Raw genomic sequence first — 13728 nt, forward strand, 5'->3', positions numbered from 1 at the left:
CAGGACTCCCAGAGTACATCAAAATTCTTTGGACTTATCTTCAATGCCATCTCCATCCTACCCAAGACATGCTCAATAATATGCATATCTGGTGAATAAGCTGGCCAATCCTAGAGCACCTTGACCTTCTCTGCTTTCAGGAACTTTGATGTGGAGGCTGAAGTATGAGAAGGAGCCCTATTCGGCTGATAAATTTGCCTTTTCCTGTGGTTTGTAATGTAATGGGCAGCACAAAATGTCTTGTTACATCAGGCTGTTGATGTTGCTATCCCCTCTGCAGATCTCTCGCACACCCCTATACTGAATGTAATCGCAAACCGGGACATTTCCTTCACCAAGCTTGACTGATTTCTGTTAGAATCTTGGGTCCATGTGGGTTCCAATAAGTCTTCTGCAGTATTTGTAATGATCAGGATGCAGTTCAACAAATGATTCATTGCAAAAAAAAAAAAAAAAAAAAAAAAACGACCTTCTGCCAATTTTCCCCATGATTAACTAGAAGTTTGTATTTGTTGGTCTTACAACTGGGATTGACCACAAGACTATTGTCAGTTAGTGTATATTAAATGTGTATATTTAGTTATTTATGTGGCACACAAAAAGTTTCAACATTAAATAACATGCTGTTATGTCTGTGTGCACCTGAAAGAGGTATACTCACACACTAAAAACAGTATGCGAGCTGAGTTGTATGTCCAAATTAATAGTATTCGAAAAACAGTATGTGAGAAGTACCCAGATGACCTACTACTACTAAAGTGCACATTTAATGAACACTACACTATCGCATGCATGATGCAACAAGATAATTCATGAAAATGAAAAAGGCGACGCAACCAACGCACGAAGGATATATAATAATAACAAATGGCGGATGTAGTACATCTGATATCCATTCACACTATATTCATATTCATACTGTAAAGTAAATACTTTTAAAATGGCCGTGTAGTAAATTTAAATGCAAATGTAGTACTTTAGTAGTATGCGATTTCAGACGCAGCCCCATGTTTTCTCAGATGCTAGCATTATTGCTAATAGGACAACTTTCACTCAATATTATATTGACATGCTTGTTTTTCTTAACAAAGCACATGTGAAAGAGTAGAACAGAGATAACTAAATGCTGACACGAGTGCATATGTTTGCTCCGTATTATATGGGCAGCCTGCATTATTTACATTTTCCCCTACACTCTACACAAATCATTTTAGGTTTTAACTTGCACACTTTAATAATGTTTAACTAATTTATTTAATCAGGATGTTTGGAAGTACTGATCAAAAACATTTGTCCTTGCCATAAAACTTCATTTTAATAAACAAAAATGATGAGCTCTAATATTTGAATGCATTTCTTAAAACATTAATGTTCATCCCGTGATGCCATGCGAGACAATTCATGAATAAGAACTAATCAATGCAAATGACTAAAGAAGGTTACGTGATAACGACAAAAGGCAAATGTAGTACATCTGAATTCCATTCACACTACTCATATTCATACTGTATAAAACATACTTTTATAACAGCCCTGTAGTAAATTCAAATGCAGATGTAGTACTTACTATTATGCAATTTTGTATGCAGTTTTCTCAGATGCTAGCATGATTGCTAATAGAACAACTTTCACTCAATATTATATTGACAAACTTGGATTTTCTCAACAAAGCACATGTGAAACAGCAGAACAGAGATAATTAAATGCTGACTCAAGTGCATATGTTTGCTCTGTTTTATAAGGGCAGCCTGAATTATTTACTTTTTCCTCTACACTCTATACAAGACATTTTGTTTTTTGTTTTTGTTTTTAATTTGCACACTTTATTTATTTTTTTCTTATATATAATAAATAAGCTTGTAGGTAATATAGCTTAATTAGTTAACAGAAGTACTGTTAAAAACAACATTTTTATATTTAAAATAGTCGTTCTCATCTGGGAAGAGAGGAAGAATAATAGAGATGGTTTAGAGATTGTCAATTCCAAATCTAAAGTAACCTTTTATTGCAAGAAGTTATCATTTTAAACGTTATACTGCATCAATTAATACGGTTTAAAGTAATGTTTTCGCGTTCACTTTAGTTTAGGTCACAATTCCTGCTAATTACTACTACCTTCCTAAGTAAGATATTAACTGTTCATTAGATGTTAAAAGTATGATCCTAGTCTGCATCCCTAATATACCCAAAACCTAAACCTAAACCCAACCTTACTAACTATTCATAAAACACTAATTAGTAGTTTATTAAGCTAGTAGTGTTAGTTAATGGTGTCTTAATAGCATGAACTATGACCTAAACTAAAGTGTAACCATTAGGGGTGTAACGATTTATCGTTGTACGATTTATTGCGATGCAAAAATGTCACAATATGCATCGTGGCGTTATGACGATTTGATTACGATATGACGTCCGTTTTCTCTTATTAGTTGAGTTGTTTGCACGTGAGCTACGTTCCATCTGCTGTCGCACGCGAGTTCAGATTGCAGCAGCAGTAATGTTAGCAGACCAAGATGAGTGGAGCTGAAATAGATGATGGCCCATCCTCTCAAAATCAGACGTCTGGCAACATTTCGGTTGTACAGTCATTGCTTTAGACTCGTCCGCTTTTTGTCACGCATACTGGGTCAAACATCTTAAGTTTTAACTTCTTCACAGTGATTTACATACTTTGCACAGCGACAGGGATACCTCCTAATGGTGTTGAAAGAGTCACATACTGTATTTATAAGGTACAATTCACCCTAAAATATCATTCTGTCTTCATATAATGTTCCTGCCGCAAAATCACACATGACGTGAGCTGACCTGAGCTGTTACTACAGAGGGCGGACTTTGATAGACGCGTGCGTATGGCAAGCCGTTTTAGCATTTAAACCTTTGTTCTGACTATCCATAAATATATTTAGAGATATCTCTAATTATATTTTGACTAGTCATAATTATAATTCGACTAGTCAGAATGACAATTAGAGATATCTGCAATTACAACTGTACTAGTACGAAATCAGATTGGAGATATCTGCAAATATATTATGACTAGTCATATTCCTCCATTGACTTCCATTGAAAAATATTTGCAGATATCTCTAAATGAGTTTTGACTAGTCACAATTGTAATTAGAGATATCTCTAAATGAATTTAATTAAATATGAATTAAATACCTGGAAATGTGGATTTTTTTTTTTTGCACACACAAAAAACGCAAGTGACCAAGCAAAGCCTTAAGCTCTTACTGTTAAATTCAATTGAATAGAAAGCTTGTTTTTTTTGCACCTTTACTTAAATTGTTCCTTAATTTTGTCTCTGTCATTTCAATAATATTTTTAAGAAGATTTTTAATTGTTTTATTTTCCAGAGACAGGCCTGTTTAATTTATTTTCTTAAAGAAGGTTCAATTTAACAAGTTGAAAAAAAAAAAAACATAAAAAATAGTTTACTTGTTAAAATTTGCATCTCAGTTTAATTTTCAATTTTTATTCCAAATATCGTGAAATATTTCGAATCGTTAACATTATATCGTGATACACATCGTATCGTGAGCTGAGTGTAACGTTACACCCCTAGTAACCATGTTTTCTAATAAATTAGGACATCACTTATGGCAACTTTAATGTAAAATAGTTTGGTTTATTTATCTTTGGCTAACAGCTCTCAATGATATTTAGTTTTTGGCCCTTTATACAAAAAAGTTTGGGCACTCCTGATTTAAATAAACAAATATTTGAATCCTCTCCTTTTATAAGCTTATATATTTGCATTTCTTAAAAGCATAAATGTTCGTCGTATGTTGATACAATGATCTTGTGCAACATTTGTAGCATCCACTCATCTTAATTATCCAAAGGTTACTTGACAAAGAATTACTTTCATTATCACCCGAACAGCACACAGCCTTTGTACCTTGAACATCAGTCCTCTATCTGCAGCCTGTTTCACAACAGGGATTACAATGGGATGACATTCCAAGCACTTTCGTTTTATCTGGCTGTCCTTGATAGAAGTTAGTTTAAAAGAAAAGAAAAAAGCTCTTTACACTTTGTGGCTTTAAATAACACTACCACACTAACAAACAACAAATACAAACACACACTTCCTCGAATGGGTTTCCCCCTTTTGTTTACGGTGTCATTAGCCCTCCTGCTCAACACAGCATACAAACCACTGGCATCTCTAGGGGCCCAACAGTCTCTTTTCCATAGACACACACACACTCAAATTACCATATGAGAGAAGTCGGTCTATAAAAGATGAACAGTAGTGTGTCTTTTCTTTACATTACAACATAAAACAAGGTCATCAAGTGTTGCCAAATACACTGACGTTAAAACAAGAAGTCAGGTCCTCCGTTCTAAACCCCTGTAGCTCTTTTACTAGACAAAAAGAGGCACACTACAGTCCTCTTCCCTTCCTGTCTGTCACTGAATGATTTACATGGAAAGAGCAGATCGCTGGGCCGTGTTTTACTGTGCTGGGTGTGTGTGTGTGTGTGTGTGTGTGTGTCAGGGAGGAGATTCAATCGTCCAGGAATGTTTGGAGCTCTGAAGAGGAACAAAAACTCTTTGTCATCCATCCTGAAGGCACATTGCACACTCACACATGCCCATGAACACTCATGCTGTGTCAAATGAAATCACACACAACTCGCAGCAAACACAAGTTTAATCCAACAATGACCGACACAGGCAACAAAGTCTGGATTATTTTCAACTTGGTGTCTGAATGGAATGTGCTGTTAATATTAAATTGTCACTCAGTGCATAAAAACACAACAGATACACGGGTGTTCAAAAGTTTGGGCTCAAAAAGGTTGTTTTTAAAGGTCCCATGAAAATAAAATAACATTTTTTTAGATGTTAGTGTCCATATTATTGGTTTTTAGGATATCTATAAGCTTGTGCGCCTCAAAACACTGACAAAATTTGCATTTAGAAGATATAAAACTGATTTGAACTTGATATAAAGCTTGTAGTTTGTCACTTCCACCCAAATGGATCAACTTTAATCATGTCAACTCACACTACAGTTTTTCATCACATCATAACCAATCAAATGCTCTCTAGTGTCTCACATGCCCCGCCCCCTTCAAGATGCTTCTCATTTGCTTTTCATTTGATGCTCTTGAGCTCAACCACTCTCACTAGCAGAGCTGTGATAAAGCAAAACACTATTGGCTGTTTTTTTTAAGGGGAGGAGCTAGGGCTGGGGCAATAAACGATATAATATCGAATCGCCAGAAATCTTATGTCAATAACAATGGTAAGTCCTGGACATTTTTACTCTATATTGACCAAAGAGACAATCACGGAGCAGAAATGTGCAACAATGGGAGTCTAAAAGTGTGTTGATATTAGAGATATATTGATTTATCAGTCAGAGAAAACTTATCGGTAGAAAATATGTTATACCATTTAATGGACCTCCTAATTTTGTGGCTCAAGTCATTGTTGGGTTACTCTTTTAAATCTGGAAGCATTAAAAACTTATATCAAAATATATATCCTTATCATTCAATATGGAAAAAAATTATCAAGATTGCATTTTTGCCGTATCTCCCAGCCCTAGGAGGAGCTACCCTCTCTTCATGTTTTGGTTGAGATTAGGGCTGCACAGAATTGAAAAAAATTTAACATTGTGATATTTTTTTGTATCTAATATATATTGCAATATAATGTATATTTCACCAGATAAATGCACTTAAAAAGTCATAACTTGGGATGATTTTGTAGGTTAGTTAAATATAAATATAGATTTATGTAATTTATTATATACAGTGCATAAACTGCAGTCATAAATAAACACAACTGAGCAGATAATAAAATGAAATAAGCCGTGCTTTATGGTTTTCTAGAGAGAGCAGCAGTAAGTAGGTTGAATAACTAAGTGTAAAATAGCTTTGTATGATCCTCACCATAGAAATGATTAAATAAAATGAATCTTTATTAAACGTCTTAATGCACTTCTAAAATGCTTTAAACACTCTTTAAATGTTCTCACAGCCACAGGCCTTAAAAACACATGCAGGTGATAAACTTTCACTCTATTATGGTTTAGTTCTGCAGTGTCACCACAAATATTGTGTGTTCTGACCTGTAGTTTCTGGTCATCTATAATCCTAACTCAACTTTGCATATCTTGTGATGTGACTTTTGTGGACGCACACATTGTGATCTCGATGCTCAAACAATATAGTGTGTAGCTGTAGTTGACATTAAGTCAAACATTGAATAATTTCACAGGATCTATAAAAGAATTCTCTTATGTTTACCAAGGCTATATATATTTAATCAAAACCTTATTTATTTTAAACAGGAAACCATATGTTAATAATATAAATCTTTTATTGAGCGCAATATAAAATTTTACAAAAACCTGAACGATGGCAAATGTGAAAAGACAAATAATTCAAAAGAGAATTTTCAGCATTGTTTTAGACATGATATTGACTATTGAAAAGTGTCTCAGAGTAAGATTACAAGACAAAAGATTATATTTGCTGATGTAAATATGACTTGATAGAGCTTCTTTTTCCTTTGCAACAGATTTTTCTGATACTCAGTTAAATTGACAGGTTAAGTGCTGTAGTTATAATCATTTTAAAACAACATATTGATAAGAAAGATGACACACACAGTTAATAAGATCACAAAATAAAACATTATTTTAAAAAAAACTAATATATTTTTGGGATTCCAGAAATATCCTAAATAAGCTTATTCAATTAAGTAAGAAGAGCTAATAGAGGAGATAAATATAATGCTTTAAAACAAATTGAATTTACAGGGAAAAAATAACACATTACTGCCGACAGTCAAAATATATATAAAAAGCAGAACTGTGAAGTTCATAGCTTCACACTTGCACATGTTCTTTTGCAACATATTTTAATTGAGTCATTAAAACTGGAACTTCTCTATGAGGTTGAGAAACTTCTGCATTACTAACATTTTGTGTGGATTTTTACATTTACAGATCTCTTTATGGCATGCTTGACAAGAAAAGAAGATGTATTTTGCATCTGATGCAAAGTCTCACAAGCACACCAAAGTGGTCATTGGGGCTGCACAATTTATCGTTTCAGCATCAATATCGCATTGTGATTCTTCGTAACAGTCACATCACAGAATATGTTGAGTTTGTATAATAATGTATCATTTGTAGGGATGTAATGACTCACTGTGAGCCGGTTGAAAATATATTTAAATATGTGACAATTCAAATTGGTATAAATGTTAAATGAATCATTAAATGACCTGCACAGCAGCAAATACTGCAAAAAGACTTTTACTTACACTAACAACACATATGATGCACATAAATCATCATCAGCACAGTGGTAAACTACTGTCACAGATGTCTATATGAAAAAACCTATTAATAAGCCAATCTACGCCGACTGGAGGATTTGCAGCTCCAACCAGTGCTACGGCGATCCCATAGTGCATCAGTGCTTTCATATCGAAAGTGTGAAGAGATTTTTCAGACTAAAAATTTGTTGTTACAGAAGCAGATAGATTATTTTTACCCTCACCTTTTCAAATGAGTTTATGCACATTTCCATAATTTGCTTATTATCATTAGATAATAAGATTACAAAACAAGATTATCTCCTCATAAGTGCATCACACTGATACTCATACTAATTACAAGTAATATTAATTAATCAACTTCACACCAGCCATCTCAATTCCCAGTGAAAGAGCTTTTTCATCAGCAGGGGACATTGTAAATGTGCAAAGACCACAGCTTATGCCAGAAAACATGCTGATTTTTCTTTTAAAAATGCCAGCACAGTCAGCTTTAGTTTGTGTACATTAAAGTTTAGTTTGCATTGTATTTTTCGAAATAGCAGTATAGTTATGGCAGAAAATGTATTATTTGGCAAAAAATGTGCACTATTTAAGAAAAAAAGAAAGGGCTCTTCCCCTTAAATGTGATTCAAATAATTTTGTTTAAAAATCGAGACTAAATCGTGAGATTAGTATCGTCAATCATATCGAATCGTGAGTCAAGTGGATTGTTACATCCCTAATCATTTGCATCTGTTTTTGATGCCTAAGATTCTACAATGATTTTTGAAACCATTCAGACATGATAAATTGTACCATTTGTGACCTACAATTATTTGAATTAATTGTTTGTATTTTTATCATTCATGTACTGTATTTGAAAACTATTAGACTTGGGAAATGATAAGACACTTAATTTTAATTGTATCTTTTTCTTGATTGTTTATAAATTGTTATGCATTGAAATACTCACAGCACATATGTAAATACAGAAATGCACTGCAAACAGCACAGACCACAACGAAAATGTGTCGGGAGATCCCAACAATTGTATAGATTGTTTATTAGATTTTATGGAGATGCTTTCCCACTGCAGAATCAGCCCAATAAATCTAACACTATAAATTATTAACTTTTTTTTAAATAGTTACTAAGTCATCTAGAGAAATTTGATTATATCGCAATATATAACGCAAAATAAAAAAAATATTGCAATGTTGGATTTTTCCAGTATCCTGCAGCTGTAGTGCTCTTCTTAACAAACTAGCCCAGCATTTTACTATGGGCTTAATCGCTGGCTTCACCGACCAGCCTCTTCAAAATGAGTCCCAGAGAATGAAGATTTATTTCAAAAGGAAGACATTGGGTGTGAAACCCACACGTGTCGGCTTTGGCTGATCTACTGGCACAGTGTGAACTGTGCAAATCTGGAAACAAACTTACCACTGTTCTCTGGCATCATTGAGCTTTGTGAACGAAAAACCACAACTGCTACGACAGGGAAAGTGAAAGACAAGAAATAAAAAAAGGAAGGGAGAAAAGAGTAGAAGCAGTAAAAGACCTGGAAACTGCTCCTGTGGAATGAGAACCAAGAGATATCGCTCTCTATAAGAGAGAGAGAGAAAGACTAGGCCTTCAGACAGAAGGGGAAACACATGCCCTGGCACAGATACAGACACCCACAGGCAAGCTCATGGCTGCCTGCCAACAGCACGAATGAACTCACTTACCCCTCTCTCCCTCTCTCTCTCTTCTTTTCTTTCCTTCTTTCCTCTTTCAATCACAGCGCTCACTCAATCCCAACTCTTTCTTCTCCCCTTCTAGGAGTGGCTGGCTTTTTGTGTGATCTCTCTCCCTTTCTTTTCCTCCGCCTGGCTCTTGCGTTACATCTATCTTCCTACCTTTTTCCAGTCCCTCGTCCTGCTGATAAACATGCACACACAGCTTGAAAGAACTGGAAAGAACCAGAGCTAACTGCCTACAATTAACCACTGGGTAGCTCTATCTCTCACGTGCATTTTAGGCTTCTGACATCTCGTCTGTTACTGACTCTTACAAAAGCGGAGCCCCGGTTTCTCCTGTGGGTCATGATGGATGTAATAAACGTAAGGCCTGTAGGAAAGGCATTAGCTGATGAGCCGCGATCAGGTCCCTCCTGCTGGCCCAGTAATGTCAGAGACAGCATGAGGTTGTGTGTGTGTGTGTGTGTGTATGTGCGCGCGTTCCCATCCATCTGCATCATTCATCTATCCCAAGACATCTCTCATAATCCCACGGCACAAAAATGCCACTTCAATCAGCGGTGTCATTATCGCCTCTAATTTCCCACCTTCAGCATTTAAGCCTGAATGTTCAGTCTGGCTTTTAGTTTGAATCTGACACTCTCTGTGAAGCATGTTGTGTATTAATTAGCGCACCCCATTTAGACTGTGGAAATGTTGTCAATCTAATTTCTATCCACTGCAGACAGACGGTATATCATGGTGGTGGAAAGGGAACGTCTTGTAGCAAAAAGCGCACAGCTCGTCCTTCACATTCTGCCTAGAGGGATCAGCCTTTTTCCAAAATCCAGCAACTCATCGCATATTATCAATTTTTTTTCTTTTTTTTAAGCCTTGTGTTGAATGGAACTTTTCAATTCTGGAATGAAAGATATTGTTTTGAATGAGGAACAGCTAAATCCAGTAGTTGAATAATGTCACAGAATGAGGACAGTCAACAAATTTTGTTTTCTTAACATTTTAAAACGGCTCCTGTTTTACCCCTTTATCGAGATTTCAGATAAATATCTCTAGAATGTGTCTGTAAAGTTTCATCTCAAAATACCCATCAGTTTATTTATTATACCTTTCAGAATATTGGAATTTTCTGCTCTAAATGCAATGTAGCTTTTTTGTTGCCTGTGCCTTTAAAGCTGGCTCACCCGCCCACCGTTCCCACATGTCTATGTGCTTCAATCTCAGCCTCGGCTGCGTCAGATAAACAGCACAGTGACAGACATGAAGCAAGCAGATTGAACGTAATGTTTGTAAGAAATACTACAGTAAGAACTTTCCCAATGATTATTTGATGTATTTGTTGTGGAGTTAAATTCAAGCCTTACTGCAACGATGAGTCACACAACTCACAATGTTGTTACAAAGTTCACGCACACATACAGTAGACACACAAACAGCACACGCTTTAACTTTGCACTGTTTTTGCATGGCATGTTTGACAGGATATATGTTAATACCCACTGCTGCACGGACATCCATTATGTTAATGTACAAAATAAACCTGATTTAATGTCCACAAACCAGGATTGAAGTGTAATAAAGTAAAGCTAAAGTAAATTGCTTTATTTCATTAACATGCACTGTTTTAAAATAGTTTTAAACTTGTAAAACTCATCCTTAAATCACATTTGATAATGACTGATGATCACAGATAGCTGAACAGATCTTTTAATCCCAGTTAATTTACCCATGTCCTGTCTTTTTGATACGATTATACACATTACGGAAACATGTTATTACATGACTGTCAATCAATTCGGACTAAATATATCACATTGCGGTGGGCCTTGAAATGGAAAGGATTTGGATCCTATTTTAATTTCAGGAAATTTAAAATAGTGACTTACGGTCTTTATATCACCCCGATATGACTGTGGACACACTATACCTACACACAGTTCTGTTCAAACAGCTTACCAAAGATGATTATCATCATAGGTGCCCTTTACATAGCACAAAGCATCACTAAAAGGATCCTTTTGAAAGCCATCTAAAAAGCCAAGATTTACTACATCAGTTTCAGTTGTAATTTTATTGGCTTATTTTCAGCATCATTGTAAAATAAAATTATTTTAAATAAACATTGGATCATTTGATTTTCACAGAGCAGAAAGCATGAACAATTGCAAAACTCTGTCATAAAACAGAATTGGATTCATTAATTTCACAGATTTAGGCACATTTTAGATTAATAAAAATCAAAAGAACTGTACACCAAATCTAATTATGATTTGGGCATGATTAAACCAAAAAAAAATAAAAAATTAGGTCTGCATGTTCCACATGGCTGTGTGAATGAACGCAGCTGTTTTATTTACTACACCATACTGTAGGAGGCGTGAAGCTTCTCAGAAGCTTTTTTTTTTTCGCTAATTTATAACTAATTTATATAATTTCATCCGTCTAGAGCTACTCTTACTTCACCTGCATTTTAATTTTATGGGAAAAAAATGTATTACATGAGTCATGGAGAAAACAAAGATCAGTAAGAAACAAAACGTGTAAGAAAAAGTAACAAAAATATTACGAATGTACAACAGAAAAATGAGTTTTTTTAAAGCAAACAAATCCTTTATTTTTTTTTTTAAATGAAGATACTTAAGTTCAATAAGTTCAATTTAAAACAGGATAATTTATGTTTTAGCATATAAAAATATATTACTTGTGAAATCCATACAGTTTTTTTTGAAGAAAGACAAGGAGGATATAATCTGAGAGAAGAACAAAATCTTGGAAAGTTGAAAACAAGGACAACTTTAAAAAAGTTTGTGTATTTGACTGTATGTGATGTGAAATTATGAAACAGACTAGAACAGATTCACAAACAATGTCAGGATGTTAAACAATTTAAACAGTTGTTTGAATATATATTAAAGGAATATCCTGATTAATAGAGTTGGGAAACAAATAAAATAAGAAACGCAAGATGAAATTCAATTAATGGTTGTTTGCAATACTATGTTTTTATGGGACTATGTTATCAAACTTAAATGTACAAATGGAATCAAACTTATAATACATGTCAAAACGATAAAATATGTCTCAGGTAAAAAAATAAAAAATAATTAAAAAAAAGAGAAAAGTAAAAGAAGAAATAACTTGAAGTAATAGATAAATGATGTGTGTGGAAATGGGGTAGGGAAAATAAGCTTGTGCTTCATCCGCTCCATTTGAACCATTTTGAAATTTATTTTGTTTACAGAATTGTTTTTGTATGATTTTTCTGTTCAAAATAAATAAATCAAAATCCAATCAACTGAAAGAAAAATATTTAAAAAATCGTAACGATTAAATTAATTTGTTCATCCATTTGGTCTTCAATGTTTTTATTAATAATAAAACAACCTTTGAGAAAGTGACATATCATTTCAAAAGTGTTTACAAAAAAGATTATCAGCTAAACTAGTAATTAAACACAAATCCTAACTCAAATCTTTAACAGTAGAATATAGAAACGCATTTATGATGGTTAAAAAAGGGTTTGATTTTCTGAAAGAAGCATTTGCAATCTTTGTTTTTATATCAACAAGCAATATTTGTGTCCAATCTAAATGAAAGATGTTTATGGTCACATTTATATACACAGTGTAGGAGGAATGACAGTAGACAGCTGTAAGGATGCACCTTCACCTGCATCTGAGCTCATAAACAAAGCTTTTAATATCACTACTGCTTACATGTACTCAGTGACCTCAGAGGTTATTGTGCTCCACTCAGCCTGCTGTGTAAAAACCTTTGTGTGTGTGTGTGTGTGTGTGTGTCAGACAAGACAGACTGTATTTCCCCTTTTCAGTGCCTCTTTTCTGTTCTCTCATCTGTACCACCCCCCTCTCTCTCCTTTCCTCCCTCGTTCCCCTCTCATCTGACCTCTCCATTGTTCTTTCGGCTAGTGGCCCCTGTAGGTTATTTGGGGTCATGGTCCAGGGCAGCTGTCTGACCTCTGTGACGGGCTGTGAATAAAAACACCCTCCCCCCTCCGGCACAGTTAAAACTCTATACTGTCTGCATTCCCGTGCCAATTTGATCCATATTAACAGATCTGGCCTCGAGTCAAAAGTCTACAGCTCTGCTTACAATTACATTCAGAGCGACGGGTGCTTCATATTCACCTTTAAATACCATCATCAGCCATCTGCCTTCCAACACTGCTGATAAACTGCTCCATAATTCATCCTTAAAGGGGATAGTGTGGCCAAAAATGTAAATGTGTCATTTTATTACCCTTACACTAAGAAGCAGGCAACTTTATCCTTTAGCAGAATACAAAACTAATATATGAAGATCTTGAAGATAATTCAGGTTTTGCATATTGTTAAAAATTTTGTCAAAACAGAAAACAAAACAATAATACTCAACATCTTAAATTACCTGAGGGTGAGAAAATTAACAGCAATTTTTTTTTTTTTTTTTTGCCAAACTAATTATTTTCAAGATGTTTCTGATTGTATAACAAATAAAAAAGAGAAATTAAATAAAGTTAAAAATATATATATATATATATATATAAAATAAAATAATGATTTGTTGGGTTGCAGCTGGAAGGGCATCCGCTGTGTAATACATATGCTGGATATGTTGGCGGTTCATTCCACTGTTGAGACCCCTAACTAATAAAGGGACTAAGAAAATTAATGAATGAATAAAAGAACGGAAGAATGAT

The 13728-nt window shown here is 34.5% G+C and overlaps 1 protein-coding gene across 23 annotated transcripts in view; it reads right to left on the reverse strand.

The window, feature by feature from the left end:
- Positions 1 to 13728, reverse strand: part of ncor2 (nuclear receptor corepressor 2) — a 202475-nt gene that overhangs the window by 146756 nt on the left and 41991 nt on the right. For 3 of the 23 annotated variants that reach the window (XM_087263555.1, XM_087263543.1, XM_087263545.1), the window contains one exon: positions 9021 to 9213. The gene's annotated coding sequence lies outside the window, so the exon portion shown is untranslated. 23 annotated transcript variants of the gene reach the window in all.

This window comes from Danio rerio, chromosome 8 (assembly GCF_052040795.2).
Source record: "Danio rerio strain M-AB ecotype USA chromosome 8, GRCz13ab, whole genome shotgun sequence".
In the NCBI taxonomy this organism is placed as follows: Eukaryota; Metazoa; Chordata; class Actinopteri; order Cypriniformes; family Danionidae; genus Danio; species Danio rerio.